Consider the following 12,500-nt stretch of genomic DNA (forward strand, 5'->3'; position numbering starts at 1 on the left):
TTTTTGCGCCGCCCCGGCTGACGCGGTTTTTGCCGCCCCGGCTGACGCAGTTCGGACTTAGCACTTTTCGGCTGTGCCTGGCTGGCGGCCCACTCACTCGATCGCCATGTCTGTTTGCCACAGTTTTCCCGGTGGTGCCGCACCCGGGCTCGCCCCGGCTGACGCAGTTTTCGCGCCGCCCCGGCTGACGCGGTTTCGTGCCGCCCCGGCAGACGCGGTTTTCGCGCCGCCCCGGCTGACGAGGTTTCGTGCCGCCCCGGCAGACGCAGTTCGGACTTAGCACTTTTCGGCTGTGCCTGGCTGGCGGCCCACTCACTCAATCGCCATGTCTGTTTGCCACAGTTTTCCCGGTGGTGCCGCACCCGGGCTCGCCCCGGCTGACGCAGTTTTCGCGCCGCCCCGGCTGACGCGGTTTCGTGCCGCCCCGGCAGACGCGGTTTTCGCGCCGCCCCGGCTGACGCGGTTTCGTGCCGCCCCGGCAGACGCAGTTCGGACTTAGCACTTTTCGGCTGTGCCTGGCTGGCGGCCCACTCACTCGATCGCCATGTCTGTTTGCCACAGTTTTCCCGGTGGTGCCGCACCCGGGCTCGCCCCGGCAGACGCGTTTTTTTTTTTCTTTCGCCCCGGCTGACGCAGTTTTCGCGCCGCCCCGGCTGACGCGGTTTCGTGCCGCCCCGGCAGACGCGGTTTTTTGCGCCGCCCCGGCTGACGCGGTTTTTGCCGCCCCGGCTGACGCAGTTCGGACTTAGCACTTTTCGGCTGTGCCTGGCTGGCGGCCCACTCACTCGATCGCCATGTCTGTTTGCCACAGTTTTCCCGGTGGTGCCGCACCCGGGCTCGCCCCGGCTGACGCAGTTTTCGCGCCGCCCCGGCTGACGCGGTTTCGTGCCGCCCCGGCAGACGCGGTTTTCGCGCCGCCCCGGCTGACGCGGTTTCGTGCCGCCCCGGCAGACGCAGTTCGGACTTAGCACTTTTCGGCTGTGCCTGGCTGGCGGCCCACTCACTCGATCGCCATGTCTGTTTGCCACAGTTTTCCCGGTGGTGCCGCACCCGGGCTCGCCCCGGCAGACGCGTTTTTTTTTTTCTTTCGCCCCGGCTGACGCAGTTTTCGCGCCGCCCCGGCTGACGCGGTTTCTTGCCGCCCCGGCAGACGCGGTTTTTTTGCGCCGCCCCGGCTGACGCGGTTTTTGCCGCCCCGGCTGACGCAGTTCGGACTTGGCACTTTTTGGCTGAGCCTGGCTGGTGGCCCACTCACTCGATCGCCATGTCTGTTAGCCACAGTTTTCCCGGTGGTGCCGCACCCGGGCTCGCCCCGGCTGACGCAGTTTTCGCGCCGCCCCGGCAGACGCGGTTTTCGCGCCGCCCCGGCTGACGCGGTTTTTGCCGCCCCGGCTGACGCAGTTCGGACTTGGCACTTTTTGGGCTGAGCCTGGCCGGCGGCCCACTCACTCGATCGCCATGTCTGTTTGCCACAGTCTTCCCGGTGGTGCCGCACCCGGGCTCGCCCCGGCAGACGCGTTTTTTTTTCTTTCGCCCCGGCAGACGTGGTTCCCCCCCCCCCCTTTTCGCTCGCCCCGGCTGACGAGGTTTTCGCGCCGCCCCGGCTGACGCAGTTTTCGCGCCGCCCCGGCTGACGCGGTTTCGTGCCGCCCCGGCTGACGCGGTTTTCGCGCCGCCCCGGCTGACGCGGTTTTTGCGTCGCCCCGGCTGACACGGTTCGGACTTTGCACTTTTCGGCTGTGCCTGGCTGGCGGCCCACTCACTCGATCGCCATGTCTGTTTGCCACAGTTTTCCCGGTGGTGCCGCACCCGGGCTTGCCCCGGCAGACGCGTTTTTTTTTTTTCTTTTCGCCCCGGCTGACGCAGTTTTCGCCCCGCCCCGGCTGACGCGGTTTCGTGCCGCCCCGGCAGACGCGGTTTTTTGCGCCGCCCCGGCGGACGCGGTTTTTGCCGCCCCGGCTGACGCAGTTCGGACTTTGCACTTTTTGGCTGAGCCTGGCTGGCGGCCCACTCACTCGATCGCCATGTCTGTTTGCCACAGTTTTCCCGGTGGTGCCGCACCCGGGCTCGCCCCGGCAGACGCGTTTTTTTTTTTCCTTCGCCCCGGCAGACGTGGTTCCCCCCCCCCTCCGTCTTTCTTTTTGTTTTTTTTTTTTCGCCGCGGCTGAAGTGGATTTTTCGGTGCCTCGACGCCCCGGTAGTCGCGGTTTTTCCGTTTCCGCACGGCCCCGGCTGACGCTGCTCGGTCACAGTCGCCTTTTGTGAGGATTGCAGACTTCTTGAGCGCGGGTGTTTTTTTTTTGTTGTTGTTGTTGTTTTATTACGCATTCGCTCCAGCAGACGCTGTTTAGACTTTTTGTTTCCTCTTTTATCCTGCGACGAGGTGACGAGGTTTATTCGGTGCCCCGCCGCCCCGGCTGAAGTGATTTTTCCTGTCCCGTGCCGCCCCGGCTGACGCGGTTGGGACTTCGCGTTTGTTCGGCCGCCACGGGTTTTGGCGCACTCGCTCGGTTGCTTGTTGTTGCCACTTGTTGCGAACCCAGGTTTCTTGAGCGAGCGCGGGCGTTTTTTCTTCCTTTCTTTCTTTGTTCTATGTGTTAGCGAATCGGCCTTTAATATCACACGAGGACTCACAACCAACAATTTTCAGTTTGAAGTGTAAAAAATCTGCAGGTGTTGACGTAACTGACTTGCCCCGTACCCTTGAGTACATCCATGAAGTTCTCGTAGTACTACTAAATCGCATTATTCCAAGTGGAGAAATTCCCATAAACTTGCAAACCTCTACACGAAAATCGGTGCGCGTGATAAAGTTGAAAATTATCGTCCGATATCAAATGTGCCTTCTATAACACAAATTCTAGGAAAAAAAAAAAAAAACACTTGTTCGCCGTTTTCTGCGCCGTGACTGGCAGCACTCCGGCGAAGCGAAACGGGGTCGATTCGAGCACGATATCGGCGTCTTTCGACGTGCTCGCCGGCGACCGTCGCACGAGTACGTCGCACGAGCGCGTCTGCCGGGGCGCCGTTTGCGAAGCCGACGCAAAAGTGGGAACCGCCGCTCGGATGATCGCCGCTTTCGGCAGAGTGAGTGTTGGCACTCCGGGGAAGCGAAACAGCGTGAATGCGCCCACGAAATCGGCGTATTTTGAAGTGCCCGCCGGCGACCGTCGCACGAGTACGGTAAACCGCGTCAGCCGGGGCGTAGTTCGGGACGCCGACGAAAAAGTGGGAAGCGCAACTCGGATCTTCGCCGTTTTTGCAGGAGTGAGTGGCGGCCCTCCTGCGAGACCAAGAAGCATCGATTCGTGCACGAATTCGGCGCCTTTCGACGTGATCGCCGGCGACCGTCGCTCGAGTAGGGCAAACCGCGTCTGCCGGGGCGGGCTTCGGGACGCCGATGCGAAAGTGGGAAACGCTGCTCGGATGTTCGCCGTTTTTGGCCGAGTGAGTGCTGGCACTCGGGCGAAGCCAAACGGGGCCGATTACGGCACGATATCGGCGTCTTTCGACGTGCCCGGCGGCGACCGTCGCACGAGTACGGTAAACCGCGTCAGCCCGGGCGGAGTTCGGGACGCCGATGCGAAAGTGGAGAACGCCGCTCGGATCTTCGCCGTTTTTGGAGGAGTGAGTGGCGGCACTCCGGAGAAGCCAAGGAGCGCCATTAGCGCACGATATCGGCGTCTTTCGACGCGCTCGCCGGCGACCGTCGAACGAGTAGGGCAAACCGCGTCTGCCGGGGCGGGGTTTACGACGCCGACGCAAAAGTGGGAACCGCCGCTCGGATGTTGGCCGTTTTTGGCAGAGTGAGTGCTGGCACACCGGCGACGCGAAAGAGCGCGAAAGCGCCCACGAAAGTGGCGTATTTGGACGTGCTTGACGGCGACCGCTGCAGGAGTACGAAAAACCACGTCAGCCGGGGCGAGCGACCCACGGCGGTCTGGGTGCTTATCGCTGCTATTATAGGGGCACCCCGGCAGACGCAGAAAAAAAAAATTTTTTTTCGACCTTCTTTTTTGCTGGTCGAGCTCGGGTAACCCAGGTCGCAATGGGAGCCGCGCACGAAAGCGGCGTCGCGAGACGCGTTCGCGGTCGCTAGTCGCACGAGCTCGGCAACCGCGTCAGCCGGCGCGGAGTTCGGGATGCCGACGGCTAAGTGGGTACCGCTGCTCGGATGTTCGCCGTTTTTGGCCGAGTGAGTGCTGGCACTCCGGCGAAGCGAAACGGGGCCGATTCGGGCACGATATCGGCGTATTTCGACGTGCTCGCCGGCGACCGTCGCACGAGTACGGCAAAGCGCGTCTGCCGGGGCGAGGTTTGCGATGCCGACGAAAAAGTGGGAAGCGCCGCTCGGATCTTCGCCGTTTTTGCAGGAGTGAGTGGCGGCCCTCCTGCGAGACCAAGAAGCATCGACTCGCGCACGATATCGGTGTCTTTCGACGTGCCCGCCGGCCACCGCCGCACGAGTACGGCAAACCGCGTATGCCGGGGCGGGGTTGGCGACGCCGACGCAAAAGTGGGAACCGCCACTAGGATGTTCGCCGTTTTTGGCAGAGTGAGTGCTGGCACACCGGCGACGCGAAAGAGCGCGAAAGCGCCCACGAAAGTGGCGTATTTGGACGTGCTTGACGGCGACCGCTGCAGGAGTACGAAAAACCACGTCAGCCGGGGCGAGCGACCCACGGCGGTCTGGGTGCTTATCGCTGCTATTATTGGGGCACCCCGGCAGACGCAGAAAAAAAAAATTTTTTTTCGACCTTCTTTTTTGCTGGTCGAGCTCGGGTAACCCAGGTCGCAATGGGAGCCGCGCACGAAAGCGGCGTCGCGAGACGCGTTCGCGGTCGCTAGTCGCACGAGCTCGGCAACCGCGTCAGCCGGCGCGGAGTTCGGGATGCCGACGGCTAAGTGGGTACCGCTGCTCGGATGTTCGCCGTTTTTGGCCGAGTGAGTGCTGGCACTCCGGCGAAGCGAAACGGGGCCGATTCGGGCACGATATCGGCGTATTTCGACGTGCTCGCCGGCGACCGTCGCACGAGTACGGCAAAGCGCGTCTGCCGGGGCGAGGTTTGCGATGCCGACGAAAAAGTGGGAAGCGCCGCTCGGATCTTCGCCGTTTTTGCAGGAGTGAGTGGCGGCCCTCCTGCGAGACCAAGAAGCATCGACTCGCGCACGATATCGGTGTCTTTCGACGTGCCCGCCGGCCACCGCCGCACGAGTACGGCAAACCGCGTATGCCGGGGCGGGGTTGGCGACGCCGACGCAAAAGTGGGAACCGCCACTAGGATGTTCGCCATTTTTGGCAGAGTGAGTGCTGGCACTCCGGCGAAGCGAAAGAGCGCGAATGCGCCCACGAAAGTGGCGTGTTTGGAAGTGCTTGACGACGACCACCGCAGGAAAACGAAAAACCACGTCAGCCGGGGCGAGCGACCCATGGCGGTCTGGGTGCTTATCGCTGCTATTATAGGGGCACCCCGGCAGACGCAAAAAAAAAAAAAATTTTTTTTCGACATTCTTTTTTGCTCGTCGACCTCGGGTGACCCAGGTCGCAGTGGGAGCCGCGCACGAAAGCGGCGTCGCGAGACGGCTTCGCGGTCGCTAGTCGCACGAGCTCGGCAACCGCGTCTGCCGGGGCGGAGTTCGGGACGCCGACGGCTAAGTGGGAACCGCCGCTCGGATGTTCGCCGTTTGTGGCCGAGTGAGTGCTGGCACTCCGGCGAAGCCAAACGGGGCCGATTCCGGCACGATATCGGCGTCTTTCTACGTGCTCGCCGGCGACCGTCGCACGAGTACGGCAAAGTGCGTCTGCCGGGGCGGGGTTTGCGACGCGTACGCAATAGTGAGAACCGTCGCTCGGATGTTCGTCGTCTTTCGCCGAGCCAGTGCTGGCACTCCGGCGAAGCCGAACGGAGCCGATTCGGGCACGATATCGGCGTCTTTCCACGTGCTCGCCGGCGACCGTCGCACGAGTACGGTAAACCGCGTCAGCCGGGGCGGAGTTCGGGACGCCGATGCGAAAGTGGGAAGCGCCGCTCGGATCTTCGCCGTTTTTGGAGGAGTCAGTGGCGGCACTCCGGTGAAGCCAAGGTGCGCCAATTCGCGCACGATATCGGCGTCTTTCGACGTGCCCGCCAGCCACCGTCGCACGAGTACGGCAAACCTCGTCTGCCGGGGCGGGGTTTGCGACGCCGACGCAAAAGTGGGAACCGCCGCTCGGATGTTCGCCGTTTTTGGCAGAGTGAGTGCTGGCACTCCGGCGAAGCGAAAGAGCGTGAATGCGCCCACGAAAGTAGCGTATTTGGACGTGCTTGACGGCGACCGCCGCAGGAGTACGAAAAACCACGTCAGCCGGGGCGAGCGACCCACGGCGGTCTGGGTGCTTATCGCTGCTATTATAGGGGCACCCCGGCAGACGCAGAAAGAAAAAAAAAAAAAAATGGGGACATGGCGTGCGTCACCGTGCGGCTTCGCAGCGTTGCCGAAGTCGCCGAGCCCTTCGACTGAGCCGAACGGCGGACAGGGAACGTTGGTCGGCCGTTCTAACCTGTCGGTGCCACGCCGAGACGTCGTTAAGGAAAACCGCGTCGTGGGCCTCTACGACGCCGTCGAGTCGTTGTACGTTTGGTGTCCAGCGTGTCGGCGGCGAGTAGCGGACACGTCGTTCACGACTTCGGTCTTTCGCAGTCGACGCGAACTTGCGGAGAGTCGTGGTGCCTCACGTTTTCGGCAGAAACCGCGGCGGAATTTTCCCGTGCGTGCGCGCACGACCTCGGTGCTGTGCCGTCAGCGTAGTGTTGCACAAACTCGTGGCCTACCCAAGGTGCGGTACGTTTGCGGCCGTATCCTCGGTGGGAATTTCGTGAGTAGGGTCGCAAATTCTACGACCTCGGCGGGTTTGAGAGCGACGTAGACTTGTGGCACGCTCAACGTGCCACACGTTTCGGGGCACACCCGCGGTGAAATTTTCTCGAGTACGCTCGTATTAGTGCCCAAGGAGGTCTGGGTACTTATCGCTGCTATTATGTGGGGGTTCTCGTGAGCGGCGTACGCGAAAGCGACCGGGTGTCTGATATGCGGCGGGCTTCGGCCTCGTCAAGCGTGTCCTCGGGTCTGCTCCAGGGGAATCCACGGCAGTCGTCTGCAGCCTCATCCGCTTGATGCGTTAGGGGCTGGTTGTCGGACGGTGCCGTTTTACCACGATATCGAGGTGTGTTCCGTGTCGTCCTCGGGCGATTCAGATGCGAAAGCGCCGAAGACGCGGGCGTGACCCGTCGTCTGGCGGCTTTGCAGTCTCGGCTCCGTTGCTAGTTCCGGCCGGTCCACCGACAGTGCAGCGGGCTTGGGCAACCCGCACGGCGCGACCGAGTCGATGCAACGAAAAAGAGCGAGCATGAACGTGCTTCTTGCCGCACGGCTCCCACTCGTCTTTCGGGAAGGTTGTGCCGTAGCGAGCTCGAACGCCGTCATCTCGGAGTGCAAAATAAGCGTGTTGGGGCGCCTGAAGGTGGCCTCCGCCGCACACAGACTGCGTCCGGCCCGCCGAAGGCGAGGACGGACGCGCAGTCGAACGATTACCTGGTTGATCCTGCCAGTAATCATATGCTTGTCTCAAAGATTAAGCCATGCATGTCTAAGTACATGCCGAAATAAGGCGAAACCGCGAATGGCTCATTAAATCAGTTATGGTTCCTTAGATCGTTTCTTCCTACTTGGATAACTGTGGCAATTCTAGAGCTAATACATGCAGTGAGCCTGGAGCCCTTTGGGTAACGGGTGCTTTTATTAGACCAAGATCGATCGGGTTTCGGCCCGTATTGTGTGGTGACTCTGGATAACTTTGTGCTGATCGCATGGCCACGAGCCGGCGACGTTTCTTTCAAGTGTCTGCCTTATCAACTTTCGATGGTAGGTTACTTGCTTACCATGGTTGTTACGGGTAACGGAGAATCAGGGTTCGATTCCGGAGAGGGAGCCTGAGAAACGGCTACCACATCCAAGGAAGGCAGCAGGCGCGCAAATTACCCACTCCCGGCACGGGGAGGTAGTGACGAAAAATAACAATACGGGACTCTTTTGAGGCCCCGTAATTGAAATGAGTACACTCTAAATCCTTTAACGAGGATCAATTGGAGGGCAAGTCTGGTGCCAGCAGCCGCGGTAATTCCAGCTCCAATAGCGTATACTAAAGCTGCTGCGGTTAAAAAGCTCGTAGTTGGATCTCAGTTCCAGACGAGTAGTGCATCTACCCGATGCGACGGCTCGGACTGAACATCATGCCGGTTCTTTCTTGGTGCACTTCATTGTGTGCCTCGAGATGGCCGGTGCTTTTACTTTGAAAAAATTAGAGTGCTCAACGCAGGCGAGTCGCCTGAATAAACTTGCATGGAATAATAGAACAAGACCTCGTTTCTGTTCTGTTGGTTTTTGGAATACGAGGTAATGATTAAGAGGGACGGACGGGGGCATTCGTATTGCGGCGCTAGAGGTGAAATTCTTGGACCGTCGCAAGACGAACTACTGCGAAAGCATTTGCCAAGAATGTTTTCATTGATCAAGAACGAAAGTCAGAGGTTCGAAGGCGATCAGATACCGCCCTAGTTCTGACCATAAACGATGCCAACCAGCGATCCGCCTGAGTTACTCAAATGACTCGGCGGGCAGCTTCCGGGAAACCAAAGTATTTGGGTTCCGGGGGAAGTATGGTTGCAAAGCTGAAACTTAAAGGAATTGACGGAAGGGCACCACCAGGAGTGGAGCCTGCGGCTTAATTTGACTCAACACGGGAAAACTTACCCGGCCCGGACACTGGGAGGATTGACAGATTGAGAGCTCTTTCTTGATTCGGTGGATGGTGGTGCATGGCCGTTCTTAGTTGGTGGAGCGATTTGTCTGGTTAATTCCGATAACGAACGAGACTCTAGCCTATTAAATAGGTGCGGGGTTCCCAGCACCTTACAACCTTCTTAGAGGGACAAGCGGCTCCTAGCCGCACGAAACAGAGCAATAACAGGTCTGTGATGCCCTTAGATGTCCGGGGCCGCACGCGCGCTACACTGAAGGAAGCAGCGTGTCTTTATCCCTGTCTGAAAAGACTGGGTAACCCGTGGAACTTCTTTCGTGATTGGGATAGGGGCTTGCAATTGTTCCCCTTGAACGAGGAATTCCCAGTAAGCGCGAGTCATAAGCTCGCGTTGATTACGTCCCTGCCCTTTGTACACACCGCCCGTCGCTACTACCGATTGAATGATTTAGTGAGGTCTTCGGACCGATGTCCGGCGCGGCCTTTCGGTTGCGCCGGTCTGTTGGAAAGATGACCAAACTTGATCATTTAGAGGAAGTAAAAGTCGTAACAAGGTTTCCGTAGGTGAACCTGCGGAAGGATCATTAACGGATTGTGAAGGGTGAGCGCCTCAGCTGCGTCTGCGCCCGACACTTTCTGCCGCTGACCCCGTTTGGACGCGGGGTCGGCTTTTCCCCACGGGGCTGCCTGAATGTGGAGCGGCACCCCGTGACAAATTGTTGCGCCCAGCGGACGCCAACACCGCGACCTTGGACGGTCGGCCAGGTGGCGGACGCGGGTACAAACGGCGCAACGCACTCATAGGTCGGCTTTCGACCCGCCACTGCACCGTGGCTCGAAGCGCTCGAAATGCGCGACCCGACCGCTGCGGGACCGCCTAGTACTGTAAACAGGAGCGGCGGAGCGCGAACGGCGAGTCGTGGTTACGTCGGTAGAAGGCGAGGCTGCGCGTTCCCGAAACGCCAGCCGAGTGCCCTCCCGACCGTTCGAGCGTGCAAGAACGAGACCCGACAATCGCGCGGCGACTGCCAAGTACGAGAGGAACGGCACAAGCGTCGGCGGTCGGTCAAGGAACTGGCGATGTGACGGGTCCGCTGTGCACCAGTGCATACCGTCCCGCCGTCCGCGGCAAGCGCCTCCGCGTCCTCGGGTGACGGAGGCTGCCGGTCGGTTCTTGCAGGCGAGGGATCTCGCTGGCACCGGTTCGCGTTGACGCGCGGCCGGTCATGGCACGGCGATGCGACGGCCGAGGTGCGCAGTACTCGATGGAGGAACCGCACGCTCCGATGACCGTCCCGCCCTCCGCGGCGTATGCGTACCGACCGTAATGGTTGCAGCAGCGCCGGCCGGCTTTTGAATTCGCCACACGAAACACGGTGCGAGATCGCGGTTAGGGGAGCGTCGACGTTGCCAGGCGTTTTGCTTGCTGCCGAGGGAAAGGCGGCACGGCCACGTCGCGCTCGTCGCGATTAGCGGGTCTGCGCGCTTTGGGAAGGTGCCGCAACGACTTGCCGAAAGAGGAAGCACGGAAGAACGAGGGACTTGGACGTCCCGACAATTGAACGCACTTGCGGCCAGGCCCTTGCTGGCTTCGTTCTTCCGCCTCGAGTAGGCTCGTACGCGGCTCCGGCGCCGAAAGTGGTCCTTGGCACCGACTTCGGTGGACGTGGGAAGTGCCGCGCAAGTACGGCGCGCCTGGCTCCACCTGTTGGCTAAAGTAGGCAGCCGGATCGGCATTTTGGTGTGCGGTGGCAAACCGTGGATGCGAAAAAAGCTTGTGCGATTTCGTGGAACAAAAAGCGGGGGTCCCCCTTTTTATGCGGAGGAGACCGACCCGCCTGCCGTGGTGAACCGCGACGCCACGGTAAAAACGGGAGAGGCTTGTCGATGGGACCGTGCATCCCGCGCTCCACGGAGGCCGGGAGGCGGCCGCCCGAGGAAATGTGTAGCCGTCGAGGCCCGCATCTGCGTGCACTCTTATCCAAATGGGTGTACCGCAGGCATTTTCTGGTTAGGCGGGCCAATGAGAGCGAGCACACAACGATACCTACGGGTCCGGCTTGGAGAACCGGCTTCGACGCCTCCCGAGTATTTATAGAGGGGTGGACCACGAAAGCACTCGCAAGTAGCGAAAGCGAAACGCCGTCCGAAACACACCGTTTGCTCGATTTGCGGCAGCCGAAAAAGGCGCGGCAGAGTTTTGGAGTCCAAGCGTGCGCTGAAAAGCGCCCTTCTTGGCCACTGTTTGGCCGAGTGCCAGAAACGTTTGGTTTTGACTGTACGGAATTGAACAAACACTTTTTCACGACTCTAAGCGGTGGATCACTCGGTTCTCGGGTCGATGAAGAACGCAGCCAGCTGCGAGACTTGGTGTGAATTACAGGACACACTGAGCACTGATTCTTTGAACGCACATTGCGGCCTTGGGTCTTCCCTTGGCTTCGTCTGTCTGAGGGTCGGATCACATATCAAGAGAGCCTTCGGCGCACAAGGGAACGTGAGCCGTCGACTCGTTTTGACCGCGTCGGCAACACGGACAGCACGCTGAACACCTCACAGCGAGCGCCAACAGCGGCCACTCAAGGGCGAGACGGTGGCGACCGTCGTGCCAGAGCCCAACCGAAACGGGGGCGACCGACTGCATTGAGGATGTGGCACCTCGTTGAGACCGCCGCAGGACTTCGAGTCGGAAGGAAGCCTGCAGGGAAAGTGCGGTCGAGGTTGCGTACTCCTCTCTGCGACCGGGCGCGCAAGAGCTGCGAGAGCCACGGACGCGCAACTTTAACGCACGGTAAACACGAGGAGCGAAAGCCGGCCAGCAAAGCTTCTCCAGCCGTGCGCAAAGTGCGCGAGATCGCAGCCTTGCGTTGCGCTTGTTGCCCTCGAAGTAAGCAGGGTGTCCCGTAGACCGGGCGCTCGAACACGCTGCGGGGCCGTGCCTCCTCCAGGCTTTGCCGCGCGAACAGGGAACGTTCGCGCGCAAAGCGCAGGGAGGTGAGGAGGCTGCGCCCGACGTTTGCGGTTCGCTGCGTACGCGGTTGATGCGGAGAGCACGGCGCGACGACTTGCCGCGAAGCGGAAAAAGTCTCCCGCACGAGTTGGCGAAACGTTGGCGAAGCTTAAGGCGTTCTCGTCGTAGTCCGCCGTCGGTCTAAGTGCTTCGCAGTTCCCGTCCCGTTCAAAAAACTGGGCCACTCCAGTTGGGGCGGGGGCGACGCTACACGAGACGATGCCTCTCGCCAGGCTGCGTGGCTGCCCTTGCGGCGGCGGCGACTGGCCTCGGCGGTGTTTGGGCTTTCGACACGGTCGTTTATCACGCAACTGCTCGGACGACGCACGCGCGCAGCGGAATGCCGCTTGCCAGCCTTGTGAAGATGTGACCCTGTACAGGGTTGCGGGCGCACTTGGTAGGGCGTCGTACTCGGTTCGCGATGGGTTTACGAACGTGTCCCGTCACTTCCACGTCACACCGGTTGTGCGCCGCACGCGTGCAGCGGGGAAGCCGATTGCCAGCCTTGTGAAGAAGTGGCCCTGTACAGGGTTGCGGGCGCACTTGGTAGGGCGAGCGCACGCGGTCGTGCAGGAAGTTGATGGAAGCGAATGTATCCGCTGTCGACCTCAGATCAGGCGAGACAACCCGCTGAATTTAAGCATATCACTAAGCGGAGGAAAAGAAACCAACAGGGATTCCCCGAGTAGCTGC

General features: G+C 60.7%; 3 non-coding genes across 3 annotated transcripts in view; all 3 read left to right on the forward strand.

Moving 5' to 3' along the window:
- The first annotated feature begins 7,569 nt into the window (after positions 1-7,569).
- LOC142790424 (small subunit ribosomal RNA) lies at positions 7,570-9,384 on the forward strand. Its single transcript, XR_012889514.1, has one exon. It is a non-coding gene; the product is annotated as a small subunit ribosomal RNA (ribosomal RNA).
- A 1,719-nt stretch (positions 9,385-11,103) lies between these two features.
- LOC142790419 (5.8S ribosomal RNA) lies at positions 11,104-11,256 on the forward strand. The gene has a single exon (XR_012889509.1). It is a non-coding gene; the product is annotated as a 5.8S ribosomal RNA (ribosomal RNA).
- A 1,154-nt stretch (positions 11,257-12,410) lies between these two features.
- LOC142790360 (large subunit ribosomal RNA) overlaps positions 12,411-12,500 on the forward strand; it is a 3,958-nt gene continuing 3,868 nt past the window's right edge. Inside the window, exon 1 of the ribosomal RNA XR_012889470.1 lies at positions 12,411-12,500. This exon is cut by the window's right edge and continues 3,868 nt beyond it. This is a non-coding gene — a ribosomal RNA (large subunit ribosomal RNA).

The sequence above is a fragment of the Rhipicephalus microplus genome, unplaced genomic scaffold, assembly GCF_043290135.1.
Source record: "Rhipicephalus microplus isolate Deutch F79 unplaced genomic scaffold, USDA_Rmic scaffold_99, whole genome shotgun sequence".
Lineage (NCBI taxonomy): Eukaryota > Metazoa > Arthropoda > Arachnida > Ixodida > Ixodidae > Rhipicephalus > Rhipicephalus microplus.